This window comes from Martes martes (genome assembly GCF_963455335.1).
Source record: "Martes martes genome assembly, chromosome: 17".
In the NCBI taxonomy this organism is placed as follows: Eukaryota; Metazoa; Chordata; class Mammalia; order Carnivora; family Mustelidae; genus Martes; species Martes martes.
Genome location: NC_137905.1, coordinates 58,077,000 through 58,086,857, shown reverse-complemented (window position 1 = coordinate 58,086,857; position 9,858 = coordinate 58,077,000).

Here is a 9,858-nt window from a genome sequence, read left to right as displayed (position 1 = left end):
AGTGTTAATGAAAGGCAACTTAGAAATCTCTATCGAAATGACACTGAAAAAATTAAATTAAATTAAAGAAAAAGAAAGTAAAAAACTAAATTTTTTTCAAAGTATTTTGGTTTTTTTTTTAAAAGATTTTATTTATTTATTTGACAGAAAGATCACAAGTAGGCAGAGAGGCAGGCAGAGGGAGGAGGAAGCAGGCTCCCCGCTGAGCAGAGAGCCCAACGCGGGGCTCAATCCCAGGATCCTGAGATCACGACCTGAGCCGAAGGCAGAGGCTTAACCCACTGAGCCACCCAGGCATCCCTCAAAGTATTTTGTAGATTTCCTAGGATTTTCTCAGATACAATAAAATTGGGGGTGGGGGTGGGGGAAGACAAGTGCAAGGGGCACCTGGCTGGCACAGTCGGTGGGGCACACAACTCTTGTTCTCAGAATTGTAAGTTGGAACCCCATGTTGGGTGTAGAGATTATGTAAAAATAAAGCCTTAGTGCACCTGGGTGGCTCAGTTGATTAAGCATCCAACTCTTGATTTTGGCTCAGGTCATGATCTTGGGGTTGTGAGATCAAGCCCCACATGTTGGGCATGGGCCCTGGTTGGGAATCTCTCTCTCTCTCCATGCTCTCTCTTCTCTTCTCCTAAAAATGAAATGAAATGAAATGAAATGAAACGAAACTAAAAAAGACACATATGTGTTAGGTCCGTTATTAAACGAAATGAGACTGAGACAAAGTGAAAGTTATTTAAAACTTATTTTATGGTAAGTATTAGAAGTTAGACTGATCGGCCAGGGCCGTCCCCGAAGAGAACGACCACCCCCAGTTTACAGGCTCAAGAATCAACTGACTGGTCAGGGCCGCCTCCGAAGAGAGCGACCCCTCCCAGCCTCACAGACTAACTTTTATAGAGCAAAAGCCTGGCCACACATAGGTGGCCAGTGAGATTGTAACCTTGTATAGTCATGTTAGGTCACACGCAGGTGGCCAAGTGAATTACAATTTACCCTATAGTAGCTGTTTGAACTAACCTATTACACTGGTCAGAATTGGCGCTCAAGTTTGGCGTCCAAAAAGCGGAGTTTACATTTTTTGTAAATAGGGAGACAGTATGTGTACTTTTACTGATCGGATGTCTCCACCTGTCCTGACTCGTCCTTGTATTCTGGGCTCTGTTATCAGGAACTGGCCGACCATATTTTACTGGTTTTCCAGACTTGCCTCTAAGTAAGTTTCTCGGGGTGGGGGGGCGGGGAGGGGGAGACAGGGTCAGTTTAAGTTTTACTGCACAAACAACAAAATGGCTTTTTAACCAAGATGGAGTTGCTCTGGCTAAATAGGCCCTTACAGTATGTGGTTTTCTTCAGCAATTCTGTGTCAGGGGATTTATCTCACCTATAGATTTACATGCCAGCACAACTGTTGATGGTCAAGGGTATGCGCTCAATACTGGTTGCAGTGAAAAAGGACTGGACACGATTCAGCCCCCTGCAGTCAGGAACTGATTAAATAAGTGAGGTCACCGCCATAGAAGATCATCCAAACAGCTGTTCAAAAACCGAGGGGACTCTCTTTGGAAAGCTCTCCAAGGTATACAAGTAAATAAAAAGAAACCAGGACATGGAACAGTGTGTAAAGTGTGCCACCTTTTGTCTAAAAATGGGAGGACATGAGAATACAAATATTTACACAGGCCTAAACTTATGTCTTACATTTATACAAATATATAATTATGTCCAATAGTGAATTTACGTATTATAACAATGCATAATTACAGAATTATGTATTTCCATTACACATCATATTTCACATGTATATATTACATTTAATATTATGTATTTATAAAAATATTAATTTTATATCTTTAACGAGTCATTTATACTGGAGCTATGTACACAGGTGTGAGCACAGACGTGTACAAAGTATGTCGTGTGTGTACACTGCACACGTGTGTGTAGACTACGATACACGCAGGGACGCGCACGGAGAGCCCGTGGAAGGACACAAACTAATGGCGGCGGTTCCCGTGGGGTTCGTGGGCATAAAAAACGGGTGGGTGGTGCCCGCACGGCGGGAGGAAGACTTTTCATCGCACACTATTTATTTACTTAAAAACATGCAAACCGTGTATTAACTCTTCCAACAGCGAAGAGTTAGAGCATCTCAGGGAGGACGGCCGCCCCGGCGCCAGGGCCTTCTTCCCTCTCCGCGCCGCCCCGTCCAGCCGCGGCCTCGAGCGCCCCCAAGCGGAACCAACGACGAGCGGCCGGGATTTCCACACGCCCGCTCCCGCAGCTCGGCAGAGCGCACGCGCAGACGCGGCAGGACGCATGCGCCGCGGCTTGGGCGCGAAGTCCGACGCGAAGTCCGAGCGCGAGCCTTTCAGTCAGGCGAGGCGCCGGGCGGGCGAGGTGAGCGCAGGCGCGCGGGCGCGCGGGTGTGGGGGCGGGCGCGTGAGGGGCGCGTGAGGGGCGCGTGAGGGGCGCGTGAGGGGCGCGTGAGGGGCGCGTGAGGGGCGCGCGGGCATTCCGGAGCCGAACGTGGTCGGAGGAGACGCGAGGGCGAGGGGCAGGCACGCCTGAGGGCGCGAGCAGCCCGGGGCGGCGGCGCGGGCGTCCTCGAGGGGCGACGCCGCGGCGCTCGAGGCTGGGGGTGGGGGGCGCCTCCGCGTGAAGAGACGACGGGACGTAGTGACCCTTGTAGGGAAGGGGCCCGCGTCGCACGTGGGGTCTGTGGAGACCCGGGAGCTGAGGAGCACCAGCGCGGGGGCGGCCTGCCCGCTCTCGCCGCGCCCGTCTGCGCCTCAGTTCCTGGGCCTCCTCGGTGGGCGGTCCTCCCAGCCTTCGGCCAACGTCCTCCCTGGGCCGCCGGCCTCGGCCCCGCCCCCACGCCAGGCCCCGCCCCAGACCCCGTCTCCAGCCTAAGCCCCGCCCCTGCCGACCCTCGGCTCGGGCCCCAGGCCCCGCGTCTCCTACTTCAGACTCACCGGTATCCGGGGGCCCGCCTTGAGCTTCAGCCCCGCCCCTCCCGGCCCCAGGCCACACCCACCAAGGCCCCCGCCCCGACTCTCTTCTCCCCAGGCCGGCCCCTGGGCCTCGCGTCTGTCCCTATGTGCTGCTCCTGGCTCTCCGCTCTTGGTCCTCCCCGCGCCCCCGCCTGCGCTGTCAGGGTCTCTTCCCTGCCCCGGTCTCGCCCCCCGTCGCCCAGCCCAGCCCCTCCTGTCTGCTCTTCCTCATCTTGCCCCATTCCCCGTCCCGCTCGGCCCGGCTCTGTGCCTTACCTTGTTCTGCTCCGTTTCGCTGGCCTCGCCACCACTCTTCCACCTGTGCCCCCTTCCGCCGTAAACCCACCGACCCAGGACGAAGTGAAGTGTTTAGGTAAAGCGGTCATAAAATGTGATTGCGTATTTAACTTACTTCTGAATGGAGAGTGATACATGGCACGTTCAAATACTAAAATTCTACGCAGACCAAAGACTAGGGGTGGCATGGCTAGAATTTTTTTTTAATCAAGTAGGACAAGGAATATCCTTCCTTTATATGCAGTCTTTACCAATCAGCAACAGAAACACCCTACTGGAGAGAAGGCAGGGATAGGTGTCGTTTATAAAGGGCCAGTGCGTCTGAAGAAATACAGTAAGCTTTATTGTTAATTTAAGGAACTGCAAAGTTAAACAATAAAAATATCTTTTTCATCGGTTTAATTGGCAACAGATTTTGAGGAACGATAATATTCTTGCTGGGCAGACTAGTTACATAATTTGCAGGGCCTAATGCAAAATGGAATATGAGGCCCTTCTTTAACATATGAAAAATCTCAAGATAGCAACAGCAGAACTTTAGACTAAGCTTGAGGCCCTTCTGAGCATGGAGCCTGGTATGACTGCCCCGGCTGCATGCCCGTGAAGCTGGCCCTACTGACTAGCAAGGCGGCGGCTGTGTGATCTATATTGAGGCTGGAAGAGGAAATTAGCGGAAGCCTTGTAGGAATGTACTATTCTACCATGGTTCTTTCTCCTCTCAAAAACTTACTATTGTCTGATTCTTTTCAATTAGAATGTTCTGGAGGATGTGTAGTGATAGCTCATTATTGTTTTAATTGCTATTTCTCTGATAACTAATGCAGTTGAGCCCCATTTCATGTCTATTGGCCATTAGGTCTGTTTTGTGCAATACCTGTTCAAATCTTTTAACTTTTTTGCTCTTATTTTATCTCCCTCTTTCTTACTGATTTGTGTGAGTTCTTTAAATATTTTGCATATGAATGCAGTCCTTTGGAGGATGTGTGTGTTATAAAAGACTCTTTATTCTGTGTAATATAAAATCATTTTAACTCATTTGTTTTTTGAGGTGAAATTCTTCTGTGGTTCATCAAATTAATTCAGTTCATTGTGTTTGGAGTTCAAGTCTCTTTCCCCTACAATGCCATTTCTGAAATACTTTGAGCCTGTGCCTGTGCGTTTTCCAGATCTGGGATGGGGCTGAAGTGGCATCTCATCTGGAGATGTGCAGATTTCTCTGAGTGTGTATTTAGGCAGTTGTGTGAAATGAAGTAATTCCTTTTGCTCCAAATCACCTCCACCCCATTGTCCAGGTCTAACTGTGCAGGCTGTTTGTAAGTCTCTCTACATAATTTCTACAGGTCCTGGGTTTCCGTATCTTCTTTTCATACGATACAGCTCTGCCGTCATCTTCCACAAAGTGTGTTCTGGAGCAGCCTGCCTTGTCGAGTTCCTCCGTCCTGAAGCTGTCAAGATGCTGCACATGACAGACGTTTTGGATATCTTGAAGAATCCCCAGCTCTTCCGTCTGCATGACCAAGAAGAGAATCCAGAAACCATCCCCATAAGAAATCCAGGGCTTCTGAAAGTTTCTCATCAGAAGTTTAGGGATTTTCAATACCTTTCAGTGACGGGGCCTCAGCAAGCTGTGAGCCAAATCCAGGAGCTCTGCCGGCAGTGGCTGCAGCCGGAGACCCACACCAAGGAGCAGATGATGGAGCAGCTGGTGCTGGAGCAGTTTCTGAACACGCTACCGGAGGAAGTCCGGACCTGGGTGAGGTCCAAAAAGCCCAAGGACAGCAAGGAGGCGGGAAGCCTGGTGGCCAGTTTGATCCAAGCATGTGGGGAGAAAGGTGAGAGAGAAAGGAAGCAACTAGCAATTTCCATTTATTTGTTGAACATCCTCTGTATGCCTGGCATGCAATAGGAGATGAATAAAAATTTGTCAAGTAGATAAATGAAAGAAGGAATTAAAACAATTTTTTAAAAGATTGTATTTAATTTATTTGACAGACAGAGATCACAAGTAGGCAGAGAGGCAGGCAGAGAGAGAGGAGGAAGCAGGCTCCCTGCTGAGCAGAAAGCCCAATGCGGGGCTCGATCCCAGGATCCTGGGATCATGACATGAGCTGAAGGCAGAGGCTTTAACCCACTGAGCCACCCAGGTGCCCCAAGAATGAATTTTTTTTTAAAGATTTAATTTATTTGACAGAGAGAGACAGTGAGAGCAGGAACATAAGCAGGGGGAGTGGGAGAGGGAAAGCAGGCTTCCTGCAAGGAACCTGACGTAGGGCTCAATCCCAGGACCCTGGGATCATGACCTGAGCCAAAGGCAGATGCTTAACAACTGAGCCACCCAGGCGCCTCAAGAATGAATTTTATAATCCAGTCTAATCTGCCTCATATGAGATGGAAGAAATTTTGGGTTTGGCTTTTAATATTTACTATTTCTCTGAAAGTATCCTTTCTCTCCAGCTTTGTTCCTCCCTGCTCTGTTTCTTATCTCACCGAAACTTTAGTATCAACACAAAACAAAACAACACACACAGCCATAAAAACGAGGGTATAAAGTATGGGAGATAAGAGGCCTGGAAGTTTAACCTTTACCAAAATTTGGTTTCTTGGAGACTCAAGTTATTAGATTAGAACTAAGGGTATTTTAATAATGAAAGAAGAAAGCCATTTATTCCTCATAGTCCTTTGAATAAAAGTGATACTAAAACCAAAGCATTGTTTAGGGGTATTTTATATAGAGAGGCAGACGAGGGAACAAAAATATGAATATAGGGGCGCCTGGGTGGCTCAGTGGGTTAAAGCCTCTGTCTTCGGCTCAGGTCATGATCCCAGGGTCCTGGGATCGAGCCCCGCATCGGGCTCTCTGCTCAGCGGGGAGCCTGCTTCCTCCTCTCTCTCTGCCTGCCTCTCTGCCTACTTGTGATCTCTGTCTGTCAAATAAATAAATAAAATCTTTAAAAAAAAAAATATGAATATAAAACCACAGTTGCCCCTGGAGAGAAGGCTGAGGGTGGACAGGAAAAAGCACACAGGTAGATACAAGTTATTGAGAATGTTCTAGATTGGGGGTTGGGTAGCGAATTCATACGCATTAATTATACTTAAACATGTAAATGAGTAAATTTAAAGTAAACAGGGTCATGCATGGTTAAGTACTGATATCATGAATCAAGGGTTATGATTAATCCCAATACGTGTACCTGCATTTCTTAAAAGGAATTTGAAGATGATAATAGTGAACATGTTGGATACTTTTTAAAAATATTTTATTTATGGGACGCCTGGGTGGCGCAGTTGGTTAAGCAACTGCCTTCGGCTCAGGTCATGATTCTAGCGTCCTGGGATCGAGTCCCACATCTGGCTCTCTGCTCGGCAGGGAGCCTGCTTCTCCCTCTGCCTCTGCCTGCCACTCTGTCTGCCTGTGCTCTCTCCCTCTCTCTCTCTCTCTCTAACCAATAAATAAATAAAATCTTGAAAAAAAAATTTTTTATTTATTAATTTGATAGTACAAGCAGGGGTAACGGCAGGCAGAGGGAGTGGGAGAAGCAGGCTCCCTGCTGAGCGAGGAGCCGGATGCAGGACTCAATCCCAGGACTCTGGGATCGTGACCTGAGCTGAAGGCAGATGCTTAACTGCATGTTGAATACTTTCAGTGTGCTATATTCTAGGTGTTTTATATTTACCAATTTATTTAGTTCTCTTAATAGCTCTTGAAATAGGTGTTACCCTTATTCTATAGATGAGACAGAGGCACACAGAGGGTGAATAACAATTCGTCAGGATTCAGAACTGGGCAGGGGCTCCAGCATCTCTATGTTAATCACGATGTTAAACTGTCTCAGGTGGGCATGGAGGGTGTTGTGTTGTCTCATAGGTTAAAAACTCAGCCAAAGGCCCAGAGCTATTGATGGAGCTAGAATTTGGGGGAAAGGAAAGAGAGCTCCCTAGAATATGAGAAAGAAACAACAGATGAATAAAGAGTGTACTTGGGAAAAGACTACAGGTGAGGGGGCCTTCAAGGTTCGGGTTTCTGTAGGGAATGTGGCGGCCGTCTTCTAGACCAGTGAATGAAAAAGATGGAGGAGAAGTTCTAAGAGTTGACACTTTTTAAAATGCTTGTATGCTCTATATATGTAATGTTTAATCCTTACAAGATCCCTTAGAAGTTTGGTATTCTTTCCAATTTATAGTTGAGAAACTTAGGCTCCCTGGTGGTTATGAGTGGACAGTGAGGCTGGAAGCCACTGAAAGAGAGTGAATTTCTCCCTCTTTTGGAAGGCAGTGGGGAGTCATTGAAAGGTTTAAAGTTGGGAAATGCCCAGAGCTCTTCTTTGGAACTTGCTATACTGACGGGAGAAAAGATGTCTGTGGTCTTTCTCATACAGGATGTCCAGGACTGCTGCTGTCTTCGTGGCAGGAAGGGTGGTACGAGGTGGCAAGCCACTCTCTGTGTCTGTGGGCGCTGCCAGACTGGAATCAGTTCCATGGTCATTCCTTCTCTCTTCTAGGTTTCCCTCCTCAGGACTTTGTCCTTGCAGAAGAGAGGAACACCAAAGAACACCAAAAGGACACAGAGATGTCTGACAGTCTCTCATCGGCTGGATCCCAGGTGAGTGAAACTTTCTTCTGATCTGATTCTCTAATATGGGGATCTCACCTTCCTGATTTCTAGACCTTCCCTATAGAATTAAATCACATTCTCATTTCCTTTAAATCTTTATATAAATATCACCTAACCTAGCCTTTCCCTGGCTATCCTATTTAAATTTTTTTTCTGACTCAGGGTACCTGGGTGGCTTAGTCGGTTGAGCTACCTACCGACTCTTAGTTTCGACTCAGGTCATGATCTCAAGGTCATGGGATTGAGCCCCATCTCAGGCTCCATGTTCAGTGCAAAGTCTGCTTGGCCCTTTCCCTCTGCTTCTCCCCTGGTTATGAGTGCACTCTCTCTCTCAAATAAATAAATAAAATCTTAAAAAATTTTTTTTCTGACTCCTTATATCCCCTTTCCCTGCTTTATTTTTCTCTGTTGGACTTATCACCATCCCACATACTACCCATTTAACATTTTCCTGCTTTTTCTATCTCTTGAATTAATTTTTTTTTAGTATTCCATTTTATGCCCAGTGTTGACTGACTCAGAGCAACTCTTATGTGGTTTGTACTGTTATGCTCCTTTTTACATGTGAAATAAATGGCAGCTCTTACAGGGACATGATACTATTCGGAGGTTTTATTTTTTTTCACAAATGTTCTCCTTAATGTTCTTGTTAAATCATTTCTTTAAAGATTTATTTATTTACTTTGGGGGGGATGGGCAGAGAGAGAGGGAGAGAGAATCTTGAGCAGACTCCATGCTGAGCATGGAGCCCGATTTCTGATTTTAAAACTCCAGTTAATAATATTAAATCTATAAATTTTTTTGGTGTTGGCAGTTAATGTGAATTTTAAATAATAAAAAACCCATAATAAGAGCCACATGAACCCCTCTGTAGGAGCTTGGCAGCCAGTGTATGACTTCTAGTTTAAATCAGTTGTTCATAGATCTGCATAATGTTTTCCTGAAAACACAAAAGATGTATATTAATAAAACGTGTATCATATTCTTTTGTAGTTTTCTAATATCTACCTTTTAAATTCAACCTTAGGGATACCTGGGTGGCCCAGTCGGTTGAATGTCTGGCTCTTGGTTTCGGCTCGGGTCGTGATCTGGGCTTTGTGGGACTGAGTCCTGTGTTGGGCTCTGCACTCAGTGTAGAGTCCGCTTAGGTTTCTCTCTGCCCCTCCCCCACAGGCGCATGTGCAAGTACATGCCTGTGCACATTCTGTCTCTCAGATAAATAAATAAGTCTTTAATTAATTAATTAGTTGATTGATTCAACCTTAGGTTATCAAGATTGTTGTAACTGTAGTTAATTGGTTTGTATTGCTGGAATATTCCATTTTGTCACTATACTGTAATATGTTTATCTCTTCTACTCTAAACAGACATTTGGATTGTTTATAGGTTTTGGGTGTTAGAAACAGCACTGTTAAGAATATAAATGTCAGGGGGCCCCTGAGTGGCATAGTTGGTTAATTGTAAGACTCTTGATTTCAGCTGAGGTCATGATCTTGGGAGTCATGAGATCAAGGCCTGTGTCAGCCTCCACGAGATTCTCTTTCTCACCCTGTCTCTCTGCCCCTCTGCCTGCCTCACGCATTTGTGTGTGCTTTTTTTTCTGTCTCTCGATGGCCAAGATATACATATATATATGTATGTATGTATATATCCCCAAGTACACGTGACAAATATAATTTCTGGGTCCAAAGTGGTTTATCAATTTACATTTCCCCTAGCATCTAATAAGAGGTCTCATGGCTCCACATTCTAGACAACGTTTGGTATTGTCAGACTTACTACTTTTTGTCAGTTGAATGAGTATAAATGGTACTTTGTCATTTTGATTTGCATTTCTCTGTTTATTAATAAGATTGAAAATCTCTTTATGAACTTTTTGGGTTTTTCAGATGAGTCACTGAGGCTTAACCTACCCACATTCACAAAGATTGTAAGAACCAGAGCTAGGAC